At 38.1% G+C, this 19247-nt stretch overlaps 1 long non-coding RNA gene across 1 annotated transcript; it reads left to right on the forward strand.

Moving 5' to 3' along the window:
• The first annotated feature begins 4480 nt into the window (after nt 1-4480).
• Nucleotides 4481-5491, forward strand: LOC118162920. The gene is made up of 2 exons (XR_004748715.1): nt 4481-4619; nt 4917-5491. It is a non-coding gene; the product is annotated as an uncharacterized LOC118162920 (long non-coding RNA).
• Nucleotides 5492-19247: the final 13756 nt, after the last annotated feature.

Genomic DNA, 19247 nt, shown 5'->3' on the forward strand with positions numbered 1-19247 from the left:
AATCCCAATTTACTTCAGGCTTGTCATTTTCCAAACCCAAGAATAACTAAGTTTATAAAGATCCCCAGGCTGCTATTCTTCCTAATCACAATAACGACTATCATGCCCCTCATCTCTGAAGCAGTGCCCTTCTCTTGTTCTCCCCCAGGAAATAATAATATTTATAAGGCACTCTGTGGTAATCCAGCAAATTGTGCTTTGGTGGACAAAGGCCATAATGCGGTACACTTCTAGAGGGCTCATGAGAAAGAATTCACATCTGTGACCCTAGAGGTTTTGTGCATACCTGTAACTTTCACAAGAAATGCTGTAACCTTCCAGGTACACTGCACTTTTGCAATATGGTTTCTGTACTGTTCGCTCACTACAGTTTATTTAAGGGGTTCATCTTGGAGGATGCCTCAGAATCTTAGCTACTGTTATTGCAGGAAATTAAAAAGAGAAGTATCCAGAGCCTTCTTAGTCTGCGGTGTGGTAAGCTTTAGACTTTAATTCAGAGAGGAGAATTGTATCTGTGACTTCTCATTCAAATCACAAAATTGCCCAAACTTTAGAGCTTTGCCACAGAGCTTGACAGAAGTTGTTTAGAGCCACAAACTCCCACTGTCATTTATGGATCAGGTTCCCTTTATGGGGTTTCCTGTATCTTCCTGTATCTTTCCTGGATACAAATAGTGGGATCCTCCATGATATGACAAAATTATTCATGGAAGTGTGTAGGGGAGACTAAGGGCAAGAGACAGTCTAATAAGGGATTAAGTCATTGAAAAGAATTGGGACATGAGGCATATGAACTACAATTCCCATGAGCTATTGGAACAGCATCTCCAACACAAAATTAATACTTTTCAGCTGAACATTTTTTCTTTTTCTTTTGCATTTTTGGATTTTCTCAGGGGGAAGGGGGAAATCATTTTCTGACAGGCACTAATTGTTTCCCATTTGATTTTGGCTTGTGAGCAGATCTGAGTTAAAAGGGCTAAATGCAGACATTCTGCTATTACAGTGTTATGCTCATTCAACAGTCAGTCTTGTTTTACTTGCAGCAATATGAGTTATACCATATGTGTTTGAAACTGGTAACCAAACAGAGCAGGCTTTCAAGCAACCCTAAGCTAAATTATAAATCTTTTTTGCATCTTTTAAATAAAAAAAAATAAAATTCTACAGGCACAAAATGAATCAGTGAAGTACTTCCTGCTTGGGTTTCACAATAGCAGTCTGCTTCTGAAACCTAGAAAAAAAAATTAAACAATATAATTATCCAGACTTACTATTTTTTAGTATTCTACAGGATTTTTAATTTCATCTGCATGTGAAGTAAATGAATCATGCAAAGTAATTAAAATGAATTGTTTCTATTTTCTATTTAATATTATATAGGATATATAATATTATACTTATCTAATTATTATATTATAGGTATTGTTACCATGTTATCATTATTATGCATTAAATGCAAGCTCTAGTCATTGAACAGGACCTCACTGATTTATGTACTATACAAACGTACCCTTGATTTTGTTTTTAATCCAGAATTTTTAATTTCTTGAAAAGGTATCAGCAGAAAAAGAAGAGAACCTCCAAAAAAATCTGTAGCATGAGATCTTATGCTTAAACGTTGGCTTAGTAATGTACAAAGCCGCACTGTACTGAGAGTTTTAACATCACTTAAATCTTCCACCTTCGCATAATTTTTAGAGCAGAATTAGGACTATGTTTTTTAGCTTTGCACTATGAACCTACAACTGGAATTACACAGCTCAGTTGGTTTGGTGAGAGCTTTGCATGTGCTGAGATTTTTACAAGCTCAAAGACTGGTTGAAAGATTCATCAACATGGTGCCCTTGTGAGGGTGGCAATTAAATATTATCACCAAATGGGAAACAAGCAGACAATTGGCATGAGCAGCTTGAGGCAACTTGTAGAGTCAATGGAAAAGCAATGAGTAGAGTTTAGCATTTCCCAGTTCCATGTATATGGATTTATCCTATCTTGTTGCCTTGCAATTTGGACATGTTAGTTTAGCTTTGCTGTGAGGGCAACTGTAAATATGTAAAGCAAAACAAAATGTCCTCTATAGATTTAAACAATAACTCTTCTTTAAATTATGCAAAAAAAAAATTGGCATACAGACACATTTGTAATAATGCTCTACAATTCTATAATAATATTCTAAAATCCGTATCCTTTACTTAGAAACAGTATCTCAGTTCCATCTGTGATTGATAATATGCAAGATCAAACAGCCTGGACACAAAACTTTTGGTCCTTATCAGTGCTGTAAATCTGCAGCGGATCACAAACTAAAAAGGCATCTTATTTGCTGGAGCTGGTTCTGATACAGCCCACGATGGAGGAAAGCTCAGAAGAACAGCTGATCTCATGAGATTTTCAGCATTTGGAGCCAACATTTTGAGAAAACAGTTGGCAAGATTTCAGTGCCTTGGAACCTGAATTTCAGTTTAGCCCTAAATTCAGCACAGTCCCAGTGCAGCTCCAACACTTCTAAAATGTGTGGGTACGCATATATGTTTTTCACACACGCACATCTATCTTGTATATGCATGTATATCTGGGGAGTGATGGATGGAGATTTTTTTCCTTGGAGGAATAATTGTTTGTCCCCTTCCTCATTTCATTCAGGATGCAGCACTGGACTCTTTGGAATGCATCACCACCTGCATCCCACCATATTTATTATTACAGGTTCCAAAGGTACTAAAGGGAGTGCAAGACTTGCCTTGAATCTCGAAATGCAGAGCATACAGCTATGCCACTACCTCAGCTCTCCATCTGCCTTTTATTATCATTAATATTCAGAAAAGAATAGGATTTTGAGACTGAAGCTAAAAATCTTTGATGGGTCAAGGCTGTTCTCCTACAGTGGTCCTGACATCTCTCTTCCCCTTTTCACCCTGCCCAGCAGAATCTTCTCCAAGACTCCTTGCTGGCCTTCAATAAGGACAGTATGTGTTGTGTAGCAGCTGCAAAAGGCCTCACAAATGCTGGCTGACAAGAAGTGACAGCTCTGTATATCTCTCACTGGCACTGACAGCTGACAGATGGATACCACTCACACACAGAAAAAAAAGCCCCCAGGATGATTCGCCAACATTACTCTCTGTTCATAGGGGCCACATTTGATTGAGTGCTGCTCAGAATAATAAACCCTTGTCGATCCATTGCAGAGCCAGTTTGCTCACAATGTCCTGATTTTTTTTTCCCCTGAAACACGTACCAACATACACACAGAAGTCTTTTTTTTTTTTTTTTTTTTTTTTCCTTCTCTCAGCTTTGTTTGAGAAGAAAAGCTACCTAGCTTTATGCAGCTCCTTGTTAGAGCAAAGGAGCTATAAGTACACAACTTATAATACCATGTTAGGTCTTTGCTCCCTGATAATTCCTTCATCTCCCCAATCTGTTTTTTATTATCCTTCAGATTGTTATTATTCCATTACACAATCAACCCATCTTTGAAAATATTAGGTTGGGTTAGTTGGAAGACAGTAATGTAAAACTGGACAATGATGTATGCTGATGAAAAAAATAAAAGAGAGAGAGAGACAGTGATATAGAAAAAGAAACATCCATCCATGTGGACAGATAGATCTAGATGGAGAAAAATGAGGAGGAAAAACAAACACAGAGTTGCTACAATTGTGGTAGCTGAAGAATTCAGACCAAGGTAATTTCTTTGTCTTTTTGTTCAATTTTCTTGCACAAGCTGCTTAATTACCGGTACCCTGTAGGCAGGTAGTGTTGCAAAAGTTAATATCCACCAGGAGAAAACACTGTATGTCATTGCACCCCTTAAAAAGACCTGAAATAAGTAATGAGAAGACAACTTGTTGCTGCTTAAGAGCCACCATTATAAAATCTGAAATTTGGGATGGGCTCAAGAAGTCAGCCATGACTGAGATGAATAAGAAGACAAATCTGAACTCATTATTGGCTACTGTTATGTGATGTTAAATATTATTGTTAAATCAATTTTTGGTATTTTTATCAGATCTTTAGATGTGTGTCTGCATAAGGAAAGATATTTCTGTGTTTCCGACTAAGAAACTGAGACAAAGAGGTGTGAAGTTATATATACATGAAATTTTCTTCCCATTGGAAAATCCAGGTGAAAGTGTGTAATGCTAGATGCACAGTAAGTCCATAGACTGTTTTTGTTTGTTTGTTTGTTTGTTTTGTTTTGTTTAAGCTGTTCATGCAGTAAGAACAAGCGTCTGCTGAGATGACCAAAAAAAAAAAAAAAAAAAGGAAGAAAGATTCTTGGAAAAAGCCCACACATCTTCTGTGTGGACAGTTATGTCCCAGGCCACCCAACTTGTTGGAGCACTGCTGTATTTTTTTACTTTGCGGCTGCAATGCTTGTCATTGGAAAAAAAAAAGTTAATATATTCTGGTAAAGACAAAAGGAGTTATTCTGTGGAAATATTAGGTGGAGAATTATTTGAGTATATAATTTTTCAGATATGTACGGAAGATGACTAGCAGATTTGCTTAACAATTCAGATGATATGGAGGCTTCCCCACCAAAGGAGGGTAGCACTGTGTCAAGCTGTGGCTCTGCGGGCTCACTGGGACACAGGACCCAAAGATTGGGAAGGGTAAGTGCTAGGCCTGGGCCACAGGTGGTTGTGTCCAAGATAATTTCTGGTGGTTGTGCCCAGGATAATTTATGGTGGGTCCTTTCTTGTGTGATTTTCGGCCTCCTTCATGCCAGCAACAGTCTTGCCTGAACAGTTCTTGGATGAGCCCTGAAAAAGAGCTTCTGCCTGTGCCTCAGGATACGTATGGGATGTGAGTGGACCAGGATGTTCAGGTGCTCACCAGGACGAGGTGGGGCATGCTGTGTCAACTGGCCAAAAATGCTCACATTCTGTGACATATCTGTGTCCTTTCAGCAAGTGAATGGTACCTCGAAGTGTTGGGTATTGAAGTCCTTGTGGAGGAGGCTGCATACCACCAGTTCATACCGAGGCTCAATGAAATATGAAGGTTGCCTGGGTTGAAACTCCAGTGCTGTTTGTTTTACGATGTGACCCAGCACATCCCTTGGGCAGGACCTGACCTCGACAGTGAAGCATGGTCTTGGCGATATCAGGTGGACACGATAAATACTGAATCCAGTCAACATCAAATGAAAGTGAACTCATGCAGAGAGGAATAATATCACCTCCTGAATGAAGCTCGTTGTTTTGCTCTTAAAATATACCGAAATTTTCTTTTGGCTGATGACACAGAATGATGCAAAAGAGAGCAATTGGTTCACCTTTGCTTGTGGTATAATAGCCCTCTTTCATATCTTTCTTAAATATACAACTGAAGAAACATTATATGTTAATACTTCAGCTAACAATAGCTATTCTACACAGATATGTCTGATATCTACATAACTTCCCAAAGTGGGGGTGGGAAACTGTCTCTAGCTTCAGCAGGGTTTGAAGACTTGTGTGATACAATAGGTGCATGTAGCAGGAAATGTACAAGGAATAATAATAATAATTTTTTTTTTTTTTTAAAAAAAGGAAAAACAACTTTTCTGTCAGTATCCTATAGGCCAAAGGATTGCTTGTAGATAATCATGGATTAATTGTGAATGTAAAGAAAGAGACACTTTTTTTTTTTTTTATCAAAGCTGTTGCCTCAGGGCAAACTCCAGTGCCATGAAAGCCGAAATGTTTTCTTTTATCACAGTTCCTTTTCTGGCACCTGAAATTATTTCTTTCATGTCTGATACTGAGGAACGAGGCAACATAGCTCCCCAGAGATGAGCGATTGTTACCATGGTCTCATAACATATTGGCAGCCGATGTGGCATCCATGTACACCTGTCACTCAAATAGGGCTAAATGCAGATGTGCCACGAAAGCCCGAGCTCAGCTACTTGGAAGCCTCCCCCCATGCACATGCATACCCCAAAACACACACATGGCCTCCTCAACCCCCCTTCCCTCCCCGCTACGTGGCTGCTTTTCAGCCTACACATATGTGAGTGCACTCAGATGTTATCAGGCCTGTTTAATGCAATGAACCTGCATTAGCATTTCTGCAGGGCAAACACAAATAAACAGAAATGTGCCGAAAAAAAATGTTTCAAACAAATTCCTCTGCAAGTCAGGCAGAGAGAGAGAGAGAGTACAGCACACAAATGAGCCAATTTCCCTCGTATGGAAGTGAACTAAGACCTTTTTAATGAAGACTCCAAGGTCAGGGAGGGGAGAAGGGCTGCACAGATGCTTATTCACTTTTTGATTTTCTTCAGGCTTTGGTCAACTCACGTCACTGCTGTTACACAGGGCAAGGTGATGGAAGTATCAAAAGGCAAGCAGATACAATTTTATTTTAATCTTAGGAATGGTGTTCTTGGGGGAAATTTGAACCCCAGTTTAAGGCCCAGCATATGTGCAAATGAAGGAAACGGGCAAAATGATTTCTGTTTGGAGATGTAGTATCTGCTATGGATGTAGGACAGGTCTTCTGCTAGGGATGGAATGGGAGTCATTAGAAGAGTAAGGAAATAACTCATGTGTGGCTCTAAGGTTAATGAACACATTGAGGTAGACTAGATTTGCCCATGTGAATCTGGCAGTTTTGGTCAGTGAGACAGAAAGTTATAACACATGAAATACAAACCCTCTCTTTCCTCTCTTCTTTCTTTCTCTTTTTTTTTTTTTTAATTTTTTTTTTTTTAAAAAAAGCAAATTGCCAATTTAGCTCCTGGGCTAAAGTAAATAGTGCACTGCCATTTTTTTTAGAAAAGGGAAATATGACAAGAAAACCAAATGCGTTCATCTTAGATTTGTAAATCCATTGGTTTATTGAACCATTTGTCCATTCTTATAAGCTGATTTGTGATAACTGTAATGTGATTCATCATGTCATCTTGTAAATAAATGTGACACTTCATTAAACACAGTAATCAAATTTAAGCAGTCCCACTTTCATGTTAACAACTGAGACCTTTACAATTCTATTGCTCTGAAGATACTCCTACTCTAATGAAAGCAGCATCACACAAAGAATAAAATCCAGCAGAGGTAGATTTCTTAGAGAGGTAATGAACAAATAAATACACTTTTAGTAAGTAGCCAGTAATTAAATTAGTAATGGCCTGAAATTTACTGTAACAATGGTTTTACAAAATACTCCTGCTGGGGTGTTTTATGTTTTAAGCACTGGACAGTTTGAACGTCTTGGAAAATCTGTTGTAGAACTAACAAAACACTTTTAGAGCCTGAATTTCGGAAAGAAATTTTTCAGGCTATTTTTGTGTTTGCCATCTGGAATGACACTGCAAGCTGGCAAACACAGGAATAATGTGAGATATTTCCATCACATAGAGTTAGTTATGGATTCATCAGGGAATGTAAGCATCTGAACATCAGTCAGATACCATAATTATCCCAACTTTGACCTGTTTTGAGGGGTCAAGCAGACCCTGTATTAAAATTTACATTTGCCCTTTTTCATGAAATGGTTGTCTCCATCTCCTGAGGGATAGGCATTCAAATTAAGGGAAATTCAAAGAAGTAAGAATGGGAAAGTAAGCACAGAATACATTTTTTCTGACTTGATTGGGAGTGATTTAGCATTTTAACAACAGCAGTTCCATGTTGGGAGCTAGATTTGCAGGTGGAGTAAATCACTGTGAATTACCTTGGTTGAGGATTTGGCCTACAGTCCTTAATTATGCCCTCTATTGATCAACTGTAAGGAAAACCTTATTTCCATGGCCCTCCTCTCAAACTGATACTGTTCTCAGATTGAGCATGGAATGCAAGATCAGACCACTCAGGATTTCAAACTGGGAATTTGGGATGAAAAAGCAACCAGTGTGGCTATTGTGTTTAGCATTATTAGGATTTCATTGAAGTACAGAGCAGAATGTCTGCTTCTAATTCAAAACAAACAAACAAACAAAAAACACAAACAAACAAAAAAAACCCACCTCTGTTCTTTGTTTTACTCCTAGTTAGGTGGAAGCAATCATCACACTCAGAAACTGAGATACATTGCATTTGCAGCCTGGAATATCAAATGCGACAGCCATTTCTGAAGTTTATGCACATGCATAGGTTGACCGCTAAAGTCTGATTTAGTTTTTCAAACAAAATTGGAGTTTGCTAAAATTGAAGACAGCTAAAGATAGCATTTTAAGCCGACTGAAAAAGAGCAGTGGGAACTGCATGAAAGACAGTCCTCAGAAACAGGAGAGGTGTTGAAAGGTAGTGAAGGCTGAGCTCCAAAATGGAAAAGCCCTAAGTATACAGGCATGATAGTAGAAAGTGCCAAGGAAATTCAACTCCAGTAGAAACTAGGGAAGATCTATCACTGTCTGTTAGAGGGTGCCCAGCACTTTCAAAGATCCGTATGTTAAACATCTAGCTTCATATTTCTAGTGAGAAAATGGAGGAGGTCTCTGGATTGAAAGCGAGAGGCTGACAAGGAAAGAGGGCCAGAAAAGATGAGTCTGTCTGCAACCAGAGAAACAGAATATGGGCAGAATGATGAAATAGCAAAATATGAGAAAAGAAAAGCAAGAAGGTTGTTTCATGTCTGTTTGGTATAGAAAAGGTTTCTAAAACAGTAAACCAGAGAGAATATGCATGCAAAATTTAATCTGAAAGAAATGGAATGACCTTTTCTGGGGACCTAAAGCTGTCTCTGAACTCTACCAGAGTTTATATTTCAGAACTAAAGAGTGGATGAAGTGGTCTTGGGAGCTCACCTATTGTAATGTGTGGATCATCAGACAAATAAAAAGAGATTTCAGGGTGGGAGAATAAACAGTATTTGTTAAATAGCCCTTATCTAGGAACTTAAGAATTCTTAAGTAAAAGTGTGATTAAAAACAAACAAACAAACAAACAAAAACAACAAAACACAACCAGAGATTATATACCAGCTATTGCTTTTAAGCAGAGCAGAATGACATACAAGACTTTTTTGGGCTACAGTTATTGTTTCTGTATTGAGTCCAGCAAAGTGTCACAAGTAGCCTGGGTGCAAAATAGCTGAAGTGTTTTAGCAAAGAATACTGTTTGCTTGTTTGTTGTTAAAGTGTTTAATTTTGCATTAAATGCTTTTGGATTTGTGCTAGAAGCTCCCCAGATAGTCACTTGGTAGGGTACATTAATTCCAAGTGGCCAAAAACCCCATTAGCACCTGCCACAGTGATGGAGTTCTGGGCATATGATGTGGAGCTAACTTTTATGGACGGGCTGATCTAAAACAGGGGTGGACTTCCTGTGTTGCAAACTGTGAGGGCTGAAAGGGCAAAGATCATTCCAAAGATCATTCATTTTGCTCATACGGGAATAAAAGACCAGAAAAAGAAAATCCCATGGCTTTGCTGTTTTGGTCTGGTATGAATGCACAGACTGAGGTAGTTTTAAAAGATGCAGTTTATTTCAGAATCACATGCCAAATGTTAATCAGTGTACAGGCACTCTCAGTGTGCTATCCTGGTAATGGCAAAAAGGTGATGTTGCCCTTTCTCCAAAAAATAGTTTCCATTTTCATTTTATAATAAAAATCTGGTTATCCTTGATAGACAGACAAGGAAATTTATCCATAAGCATAAAGGCATCTTTATGTACCCTCTCTAGCTGAAGAAGCAAAGACCATATAGAACCTAATTCATTGCTTCTACAAGGTTTCCATTGGTTTGAAAATAATTTGTTTTCCTTCAGTCCATAGCTGTCCTCTCCAGTAATGTCAGCCAAATTTAGCAGAGAGCAAAAGCTGATCAGTGTAAAACTCTCATTAGAAAAAAAAAAAAAAAAAAAAAAAAAACTCACCCCTCTTCAAGGGAACTGTCTAAAAATAAAATAAAATAAAATAATTAAAATAAAATGAAATAAATAAAATAAAACAAAACAAAACAAAATAAAACAAAATAAGGGATTATAGTATCCAGTGTAGGGGGTCACCTGCTTAGCTTTTAATGCTTCATTTTTTGTCACTGACTTATCTTTACACAATCTAGAAGTCAAATCTATCACTCTGGCTAGGTCCACCAATTTGGATATTATAGCTCAGTCTCACTGCTTGTCCAGGAAAAATGGATGGGCATGTAGAACTGAAGTGGTAAAATGATCCCCAAAGTCCACATCTTTTCCTGTAATTCCTGAAGAGTTAGGATACACTGGATACACTCCTTTTTTTTTTTTTTTTTTTTTTTTTTTTTTTTTTTTGGACCAACTGTGAACCAACTTTGCTTCTTCTACACTTGTCTAGATGCTCATTAACCCCATGACTGGCACCGTTCCATGTCTGGCTGTTGAAGTGCAGAGAAATATACTATTAGGCTGACTGAATATACACAGTGCTGTCAAGTGTTGCTGCTTGGTGGCATTAATATTACTATTATTTATTGTTTACATATTTAATGACCTTATTGATATTACTCACTGTTAGTACTACTAATTAGAAGACAATAAACATAATTTATAAAGAGTTTATAGTGAAATACACAAGAAGCCATTAGTGACAATACCTGAAACAGCTGCAGATTTTGTGTGTGCATACCGCACATGATTTTAAATTGGTATTATCATGGTATGAGTCTGTTTATCGAAACTTAAGAATCCACAAGTGACCTACATAGAATCATTTTTGTCTTCAGCAGAGAACTGATCAAAGCTATAATTATAGTGTGATTACCTTGTTTTTAACTCTAGTTAGCAAAAAAAAAAAAAAAGAGAGAAAAGAAAAAAGCAAAATCTCTTGTAAATCAGATCTTTCAGGATATGACAGCTCTAGTTTTTTCTCTGGCTGTACATTATTTCTTTAGCAAGCACTTAAGAAATTATATGCCATTTGCTAAGACACGCTGACCATCTTCTGACTATGCTTGGCTTTCAGGACATGACCTATTTTCCCAAAAGGAAATCTTTGCTCAGAGCATCCACATTTTGTAGGCTTTAAACACTTAAATCCACTTTGATAATGGCATTGTGTTGCAGTTTCAGAAAATAGTGCAGATCTGATACCAAGACCTGATGTAGGGGGAATCGGAAACACCTTTTCTCTCCAGGACAGTTAAGGGTCAGTTTTCTCAGCGAGGATAAGGACAATTTGCTACAGGAGCCTACACTCTCTGTGGTTTTTGGAAGCACACCATAGGTAAACTGCCTCTTCTTTTCATCTGTCCTCATAATTTACAAAGCAAGAGCCTTGTCTCTTGAAGCCTGATGGAAATCACACAAGACACCTATGTGGCGCAGTCTGGCCCCATGTCCTGCTGGTACATTCTGGTACTGCCACATTTGAGGGAGCAAACCCTGGGTGGGCTGCAAATGCCACAGAAGGAGGCAAGAAGTCTTCTTGCTTCGACCTCACCAAGATAGCTGGTTCAAAATTGATTCAGACATGTCTACAGAAACAACAGATCTGGCTTCTTTGTAGACAGCCAAACCAGGCTCTCCATCAATGAGCACCACTTTCTTTTTCTCAGCTGCAGGTAGTGATGGTTAGGCAAAAAGATGTATTTTTGTATAAAATCTACAATTAGTACCTATTCTTTTTGATGGAAACGATAAAGTCTGACCATAAGCATTTCACCTTTTGAGAAAGCCTCTTCATCTAGAAAGAGGAGAAACTCTTGCCAAGAGCCTGCACGTGTAAGTCATAAAGAGAAAAGTCCGATCCTATCAGTCCTTTTATAATGACCTTCATTTCCTACCTGTTGCTGCTTGCACAGATCTTTTTTTTAATGCATTTAAACAGCAGTGGTGACTGGTGGGAAACATGCCCAGATACCTGCATTTTTTTTTAAGGGTCTTTTTTCTCCCTCTTTCATAACAGCAGGGTAACTGGGACCCAAGATTTCATTATGTACATAAGGAAAAGTCCCATAACCACTGAAATCAGGGTCTGTAATATGGCCAAGGTATTAGAATATATATATATGAAGAAAAATGAAATAAAATGAAATAAAATAAAATGAAATAAAATAAAATAAAATAAAATAAAATAAGAATTATTTTTAATACCAATACAAACACTTTTTGGCAGAGAATAGTATCTTGAACATCAATGTTCAGAATTCAAAAGTAGTAGTAGGAGAGAAAATTAAAGGAGAAAGCTGGAATGAATAGAGGACCAGGAAATGAAAGAATAAAAGGAGAACAAAAAAGGAGCAGGGAGAGGTACAAAATTGAAACTGAATGGGGAAAGCACAAAATGAGAAATATAATATAGGCCTATTTTTATGATGGTATGAAAAAAATAATTGTGGTGGCTTTACAGGTGGATCCAAGAGTGTCCTCTAATTTCTGATCTTAAGTGAGTAAATCAGTACATGATAGACTGGCTGTGTTATATTCTGTCATATATATGTAATTGCAATAGTTTTATTTAGTAGGAAAATAAAAAGCAGCATGAGCAGGGTTATCAGGGTTATGTTTACAAAGATTTTCTGAGAACAGTTTATTCTAAAATCTAAAAGGACGGCAATATTAAAAAGTTAGGTAAAAGGGAAAGTTTTATTTTTTCTTTCTGAACCAGATTTCTTGGAAAACACAGGTCTGACCTACTGTCCCCTCTATTGAGAATTACTGACTTATCAAGATTTAGTCCATTGATATATTCTCTGCATGCAACTGGATGTATTTGAACATAAGTGTAATTATATGTAAGTACTATAATTTTATTACCATGATGCTATAGCTATTGATTACAGATAATTGTCTGAAGTCTACAGATATGGTTGCATAAAGCTGACAGCTGGTATCGTCTGTTAGGTGTCATCTCTCTGTACTACTGGAGGAAAATGAAATCAGATTTTAAGAGCACCATCTTATCTAGGTTGATAATCTGAAATACAAAGGATGAATATCTTACTCCATACTTTATAAATGAGAAAATTCTATACTGTGGAAGTATAATTGTGGAAAGGGTGTTGGTTGTTGTCTCTCCATGTCTCAAACAAAATATATGCAGTTAACAAAAGGTATTCCTGCTGGCCTAGAAAGGAAAGTGGCTCCTTACATGGGGGTTATTATTTGTAACAGATTATACAGGACAAATTTTGCTTCTCTTACTTTCGAACTGTCTTCAGATTTGTCTCATGGCTCCAAAGATACAACAGTCTTATAGTTCATGTAAATCATTTATAAGAAGAGGGTTTGGTCCTGCAATTAAAATTTAGCTAACCACTACCTCAAAAGGTAAATCAAAATATTTTGAAGTTTGCAGTTTTGAATCTTTGTGTACATTTGTGTTGCGGGAGTTTGAAATGCAAAAAAAATAACTTTCAAAATCTTCAAGAAAATTTTATCCCACTTTCCAAGCAGTTCTCAGCTTCTGTTCCCACATTAGCTAGACTATCCTCCTGATATGCGAGCTATATAGCATCTTATGCTGAGAGAAGGAAAAAAAAAAATAGAAAAATGATTTTGCAGTTCAAAATCTGTAGAAAGTCATTGGTTCTGTCACAAACAGGAAGCAAGGCTGTAGACTAAAAAAGTGTCTTTGTTTATGACTTTCCCACTGTGTTCAAACTGCACGCAACACTGGTGGAAATGGAAAAAAAAAAATGTGGTGGAGTCTTAGTTTCCCATGGTTATCTCCTGAGGCTATCAAGAAGATTTGGAGAACTGAGTGAAGCCTTGGAACAGCCATGCACAAATCCTACTGAAATGATAACATTTCTAGCATTTCATCATTTCATCCCACCAGACTGGGGACACTTGCAATAGACTGCCCCAACAAAGATAAATTCATATCCAGGCCTGTCACTGGCCCCCAGGCAAAGTCAAAAAGTCCTGAAGGTATGACACACAAAGAGTTTCTGGGCTTCAGATACTGCTGGTGTACTGGGAGCCACTGATCAAAAGTGGCCTACATACGTGGTATGTATTCAATTATAAAGATGAGATGATGGCTATCTATTTATTAATGGCTATCAATTAATGTCTTTTTGTTGTATCTACCACACCTGCCTCCCACCTATTAAACCCAGTTATTTCAGACTACTGTAATCTCCTAAAAGATTAGAATAGCCTGCTTGCTTTAGCAAGCATAGCACCCCCATCACCAGGAGTTCTCCCTATGGAGGATGAGTGCACACCTGGCCAGAGAGCCTGAGCCCCAGTGCTTACCCCCCTCACCCTGGGTTGGCCTCCCTGCTGCTGGGGAAGCTAGTCAAGGAGTTTTACCCCACTCCTTCCTCTGGAGGCAGAGGGTGCCCAGCTCTGGCAGGAGAGCAAGCACCAACTCAAAACACAACACTGGGGACACCAGCTGGGCATCACTGCAGCTGGGGAGTACTCTCCTACTTGGTGCTCTTTGGAGAGAAAGTTGCTGAAAGACATTTTTTTTTATTTTAATTTTTCAAGTTAAGACAAGCAATTTGTCCTCAAATTTGCTATGGGGAAAAAAAAATAAATGGTTTTGCCTACACCACTGTGTTGGTGCGCTCTTTGAGCTGGGTATCCTGTAAAATCCCAAGGTAGGGATCACCTCTTCTACTGCTGAGAAGTACCCAGAGCTACTGGGCTGGCCACGTTCAGGTCCTCTAAGTGCTAGCACTGGCAAGTAATAATAATAGCATGATGACGTGTGTCTTTCAAAGCATGGAATGGCCACTGCAGGTGGTGACAGTCCTAAAAAATGGAAACTGCAAGCCTTTAAAAGCTCACCAACTTTTTAATGAGACTAGGAAATGGTAGAGCAGAAGTCCATTCCCCAGACAACGAGAGCAACATGGGTAGGAAATTGTACTAAGTCAACCCGCTCTCCTTGCAGCCTGCAGACCGGGCTCCTCCAGGACTCCCAGCTCGGGGAAGAAGCCAGGAACGCCTCCTCTGGGACTGCAACTAATTAGAATATCCTGAAATCCAATGTCAAAACCTGGCCGGAAGCCTTAAAGAGAAACCTCAGATTTAATAACTGGATTAGAGGAACAGCATAGCCACTGAGAATTTTTTTCATGCGGGTAGCTGTTTCATTTAAGGAGGGAATGGGGGTCTGCGAAGCAGCCTTCAAATCTTTTCATTCACCTTGCTTTAAATTTTTATACACTGAACTCTGAAATATACTGTTGGAATAAAACAAAAATATAGTGTGTGTCTTTCATGCTGCTGTTGTCACTAATACAGTGGCAGATTGTGGAGAGGGTCACATAGTTGCCAAGTACACCTATGTTCTAAATAATAAAAATCCAGCAAAAGCAAGGGACTGGTCATGTAGAAAAGCCTAAAGGTTTCCTACCTGTGTGGTGATCTTTTACTAACAAATATTTGTGAACTGTTTATAAGTACTTTTTTTCTTGTAATTACATTATTTTTTTTTTCTTATTACTGATGTATGCAACAACTATGAATATGTATAACTAACAATTTGGGGTATTAGTTTCTGGTAGTTTATGCCCATTTTTCTACAGTGCTCCCATATGTTTAGCTTTAAGCCCCTGAATCCTCTTGAAACTGATGGAATCGAACATTTGTTTAAGTTGAAGCATGTGCTTGATGGTGTGGCTGGACTGGGGCAAGGACATGAATGGTGTATTAGTCAGAGGTGAGTCATGTGCTTGGAAATACTTGAGGAAGACTTCATAGCTTTTCACAACTTGAGAGGTGCAAAGGCTACAAGTAGGCAAATACCAGCTTAATATTTTACAATAGACATTTACATCAGGGCTGGTATTTCCCTTTAAAAAAATCTTATTAGAATCCTTTATCTAGACCTCTTTTTATGAGATGTTAATAGAGTCTTTATAAAACCATGGGTTAGTTAAAAACCTTTCTTAGATGACGATGTCATTACTGGTGGGCCCATGCTGCTCTTTTGGCATTCATCAGCTGGAGGCAAGTGGGTTGTCTCACGGGGAGTTGAGAACTTGCAGGTTATCACTTTGATTAGCTGCTGTAGGCAACTGGTGGCTACTGTAATTGCCTCCGCAAGTCTAAAATGAATATACATTTCCTCTGACAAGGAAACGGTAGGAATATATGCCTAGTGGAAGCTTTAGGTTCCTATAATGCCATGGAGATCAAATTAAAAAAGGAGAGAGAGAACCTGTTGCTATAGTACTTCATTAATTAAACATCAATTTAGAAAATACTATGGCATTGACAGGTTTGGGACTGGCTGCTGATGGTGTTTGGCAGAGACAAATTTTCAAGTGGGTTAATGCATGAGTCTTACAGAAGATAACAATAACCCTGTAATTGGGAGGCTGCCTCTTTAAAATATTAGTTTAAATTACAGAGTACAAAGTCAGCCTAATGATTTAAGTATTTTTAAGTAGGTATCTTAAAGTAGCTCGCTCATTAGCAGCCATCTATAGGCAGAACTCAGAGCAGGCAGAGCGTGGGGTGGGAGAGGAGGGGAAGGAGAGCATAAACTTTCACATTGCTCTAATAACACAGGTTTGGGTTGGAGAGAAGCAGCTTGGGGATGGCAGGGGAAACACGAGAAACCGTGAGCCAGCACTGCAGCCTACATCCAAATAGCCTTCCCTCACACTTCCCTTCCCTCCAAGTTTGGATTTACGTTAGCATCCTGCCTTGTTCCCTTGCTCTTATTTTCTTTCCCTGCTTCAGAAGCCTCCGTCTGCATGTTTCCTTGGGAGATATGCCAACCTCCAGGCCTCAGCGGCAGCAAAAGTGTAGGGGCTTGGCCCCTTGCAGCTCCAGCTCCTGGTGAGGCTACAGGGATGTGAGCTGAATTACTAATGCTGGGACACAAGGTGTTTGGAAAGAGGTGAGCCCCACCACCACTGAGCCAGACATCCTCATGCACTGGCAGACAGATAGCACTACAGTACAGAGACATACTGAGCAGTGAATCCAATGGAACATGTTTTCTCATTTCTGAAAGCACAAGACTGTAAGAGGTGAAGATGCTGCATCAATATCACTGAAAGTGAAATTTGGCCGAATACCTGTGGGTCAGAAAGAAAAACAAAAGTCTGAAGGGGACCAATACATTTTCCCATTTTGTCACTAAGATAGTTGTCGTTAATACTTCTGGGAAATGCAATGTGAGAAATAATAAAAAATCCCTAAAATCAGCTTTGATATCAGTTTTTAAGCCTATACTTCATCCTGAGGTGTCACATCATAGCTTTGGAACTGAACTTGGGATATTTTAGCAGGGGAAGATTTTATTAAAAGCATTATATTTTCATATAGGAAAAAAAATAAAAAAAAAGAAAAAAGCAGGCAATCCAGTCTATATTCTTTTTCTCTCTTCTCAAGAAAACAAATTGGGTATTTGGCAATCACATTCTTCAGGATAAAAGTGGTGTGTGTGCTTTTCACACATTTTCTGCATAAATATTTTGAGGTTCCTGTAAAACAGGACAACTGCTTTTTTCATTCTTCATGAATCAGCCCCTATGTTTGAAACAAATCGTTGCAGCAACAAGGAATGACAGCATGACAGCCTAGTAGGTTATTAATGGGAGTGACAGCCTGCAAATCAGAAATCATGGCAGTGCATCTGTATGAACAGCAATTTGTGCTCAGTTGAATAACCAGGAAATCCAGAAAATCAGAAGAGGTTGGGGGAAAAGATGAATCGATCAGAAACATTTTCAGAAAACCCAAACTTTCTAGAAGTAATTGGCATGTTGGTGGAATAGCAACATTCAAAATTTTAATACTCCTCATACTTAGGTTCACATGCATGTTTCAGTGCACACTAAAAAGCTAAAACTGTACAAAAGAAACAAGGGAAAATATTAAAATGTTCAGGTTTTATTACTGTTATTATTATCTATTTCAGTGATGTCATCAGGAAAATGAAATTGCAGCCTACTTAACTACTTTATCATAGTTTGCTTAGAAATTTAATTCACTGTGTCTTGCAGATATTGACACTGTAGAACTCAGTAAGCTGAATGTTGAAAACCCTCCACAAAAACCATCTCTATATAATTTATAAATATACGTGCTTAGTTTCTTTACCCTCTCGTTGAGTTCTTCTGTAAAAGGAAACAAAACAAAATCAAATATCTTCTGTTTCTTCCTAGTAGAAAGAAATGATGCTATTCAATGCACAGATTTTACACGTTTTCAGTATTAGTTTACATATATGCTTATGGAGAAACTGACCATGGAGCTGTAGAAGTAGGATTAAATTGTTCATGTAGATGTTTTAGGTTTAACTTGAAGTTTCGAGTTTGACTAAATGTTCCTAAAATCCTCCTGATTGGCATCTGAACTTGATTTTACCATCTCACTGTTACTGATCACTGATAGAAGTTATCAATAACTTTACACCACAATTCTCACCAGTGACTGGTTGAGCAATGTGGTCTCAGTATGTTCACCAACAGAAGGAACTCAAAAAGGGAGTTTAATTTTATTTACATAGAAATGCTGTAAGTGAATTTCTAGGATCAGATGTAGTAAATTTTCTGACTTTGGTTCCAATCCAGAAAGTGGAAAATTTGTTTGATCCAAACCTTAAATTGGAGTTTTCTGCACCATAATGATTTTAAATGTGCATCCCAATCCAGATTTTGCTCTTCCAATTAGCATCAGTTGTTTAACCTAAGGGATATCAATCCCCCAGTGGTACATTCTAGATATAGTATTGCTTAGACAGTAAAACTTTACATTGATTTATATCTTCAGTGAGGACTATAAACTCTAGGAATATGAACATCTTTATACAGATACACTTTAAGCACAGTATAGATTTCGGGAATTACGATGATTGCTAAAAGTGAAATCCTAAACAAGGCAAGTCCAAGAAAGTTCCTCTGGAAAGTACCTCTGGTTCAGAGGGACAACAACTCTATTAACCATGAGAGATCAGGTCATCTGTACCTGCAGCATAAAATGCCAGTACTCCAAAGGAAGAAAGAGACAAACCACATACAGATATACATAGAAGCTCTGTGTCCTACTCTATTGCTTCCTCCCCAAAGGAGTAAACTATTCCGAGTTTTTCTTTCTTTCTTTCTTTCTTTCTTTCTTTCTTTCTTTCTTTCTTTCTTTCTTTCTTTCTTTCTTTCTTTCTTTTTCTTTCTTCCTCTCTTTCATTTTCTCTCTCCTTCTCTCCTTCTTTCCCTCTCTCCTTCTTTCCCTCTCTCCTTCTTTCCCTCTTTTCCTTCTTTCCCTCTTTTCCTTCTTTCTTTCTTTCTTTCTTTCTTTCTTTCTTTCTTTCTTTCTTTCTTTCTTTCTTTCTTTCTTTCTTTCTTTTTCTTTCTCTTTCTTTCTTTCTTTCTTTCTTTCTTTCTTTCTTTCTTTCTTTCTTTCTTTCTTTCTTTCTCA

Source organism: Oxyura jamaicensis, chromosome 2, assembly GCF_011077185.1.
Source record: "Oxyura jamaicensis isolate SHBP4307 breed ruddy duck chromosome 2, BPBGC_Ojam_1.0, whole genome shotgun sequence".
NCBI classification, from domain to species: domain Eukaryota; kingdom Metazoa; phylum Chordata; class Aves; order Anseriformes; family Anatidae; genus Oxyura; species Oxyura jamaicensis.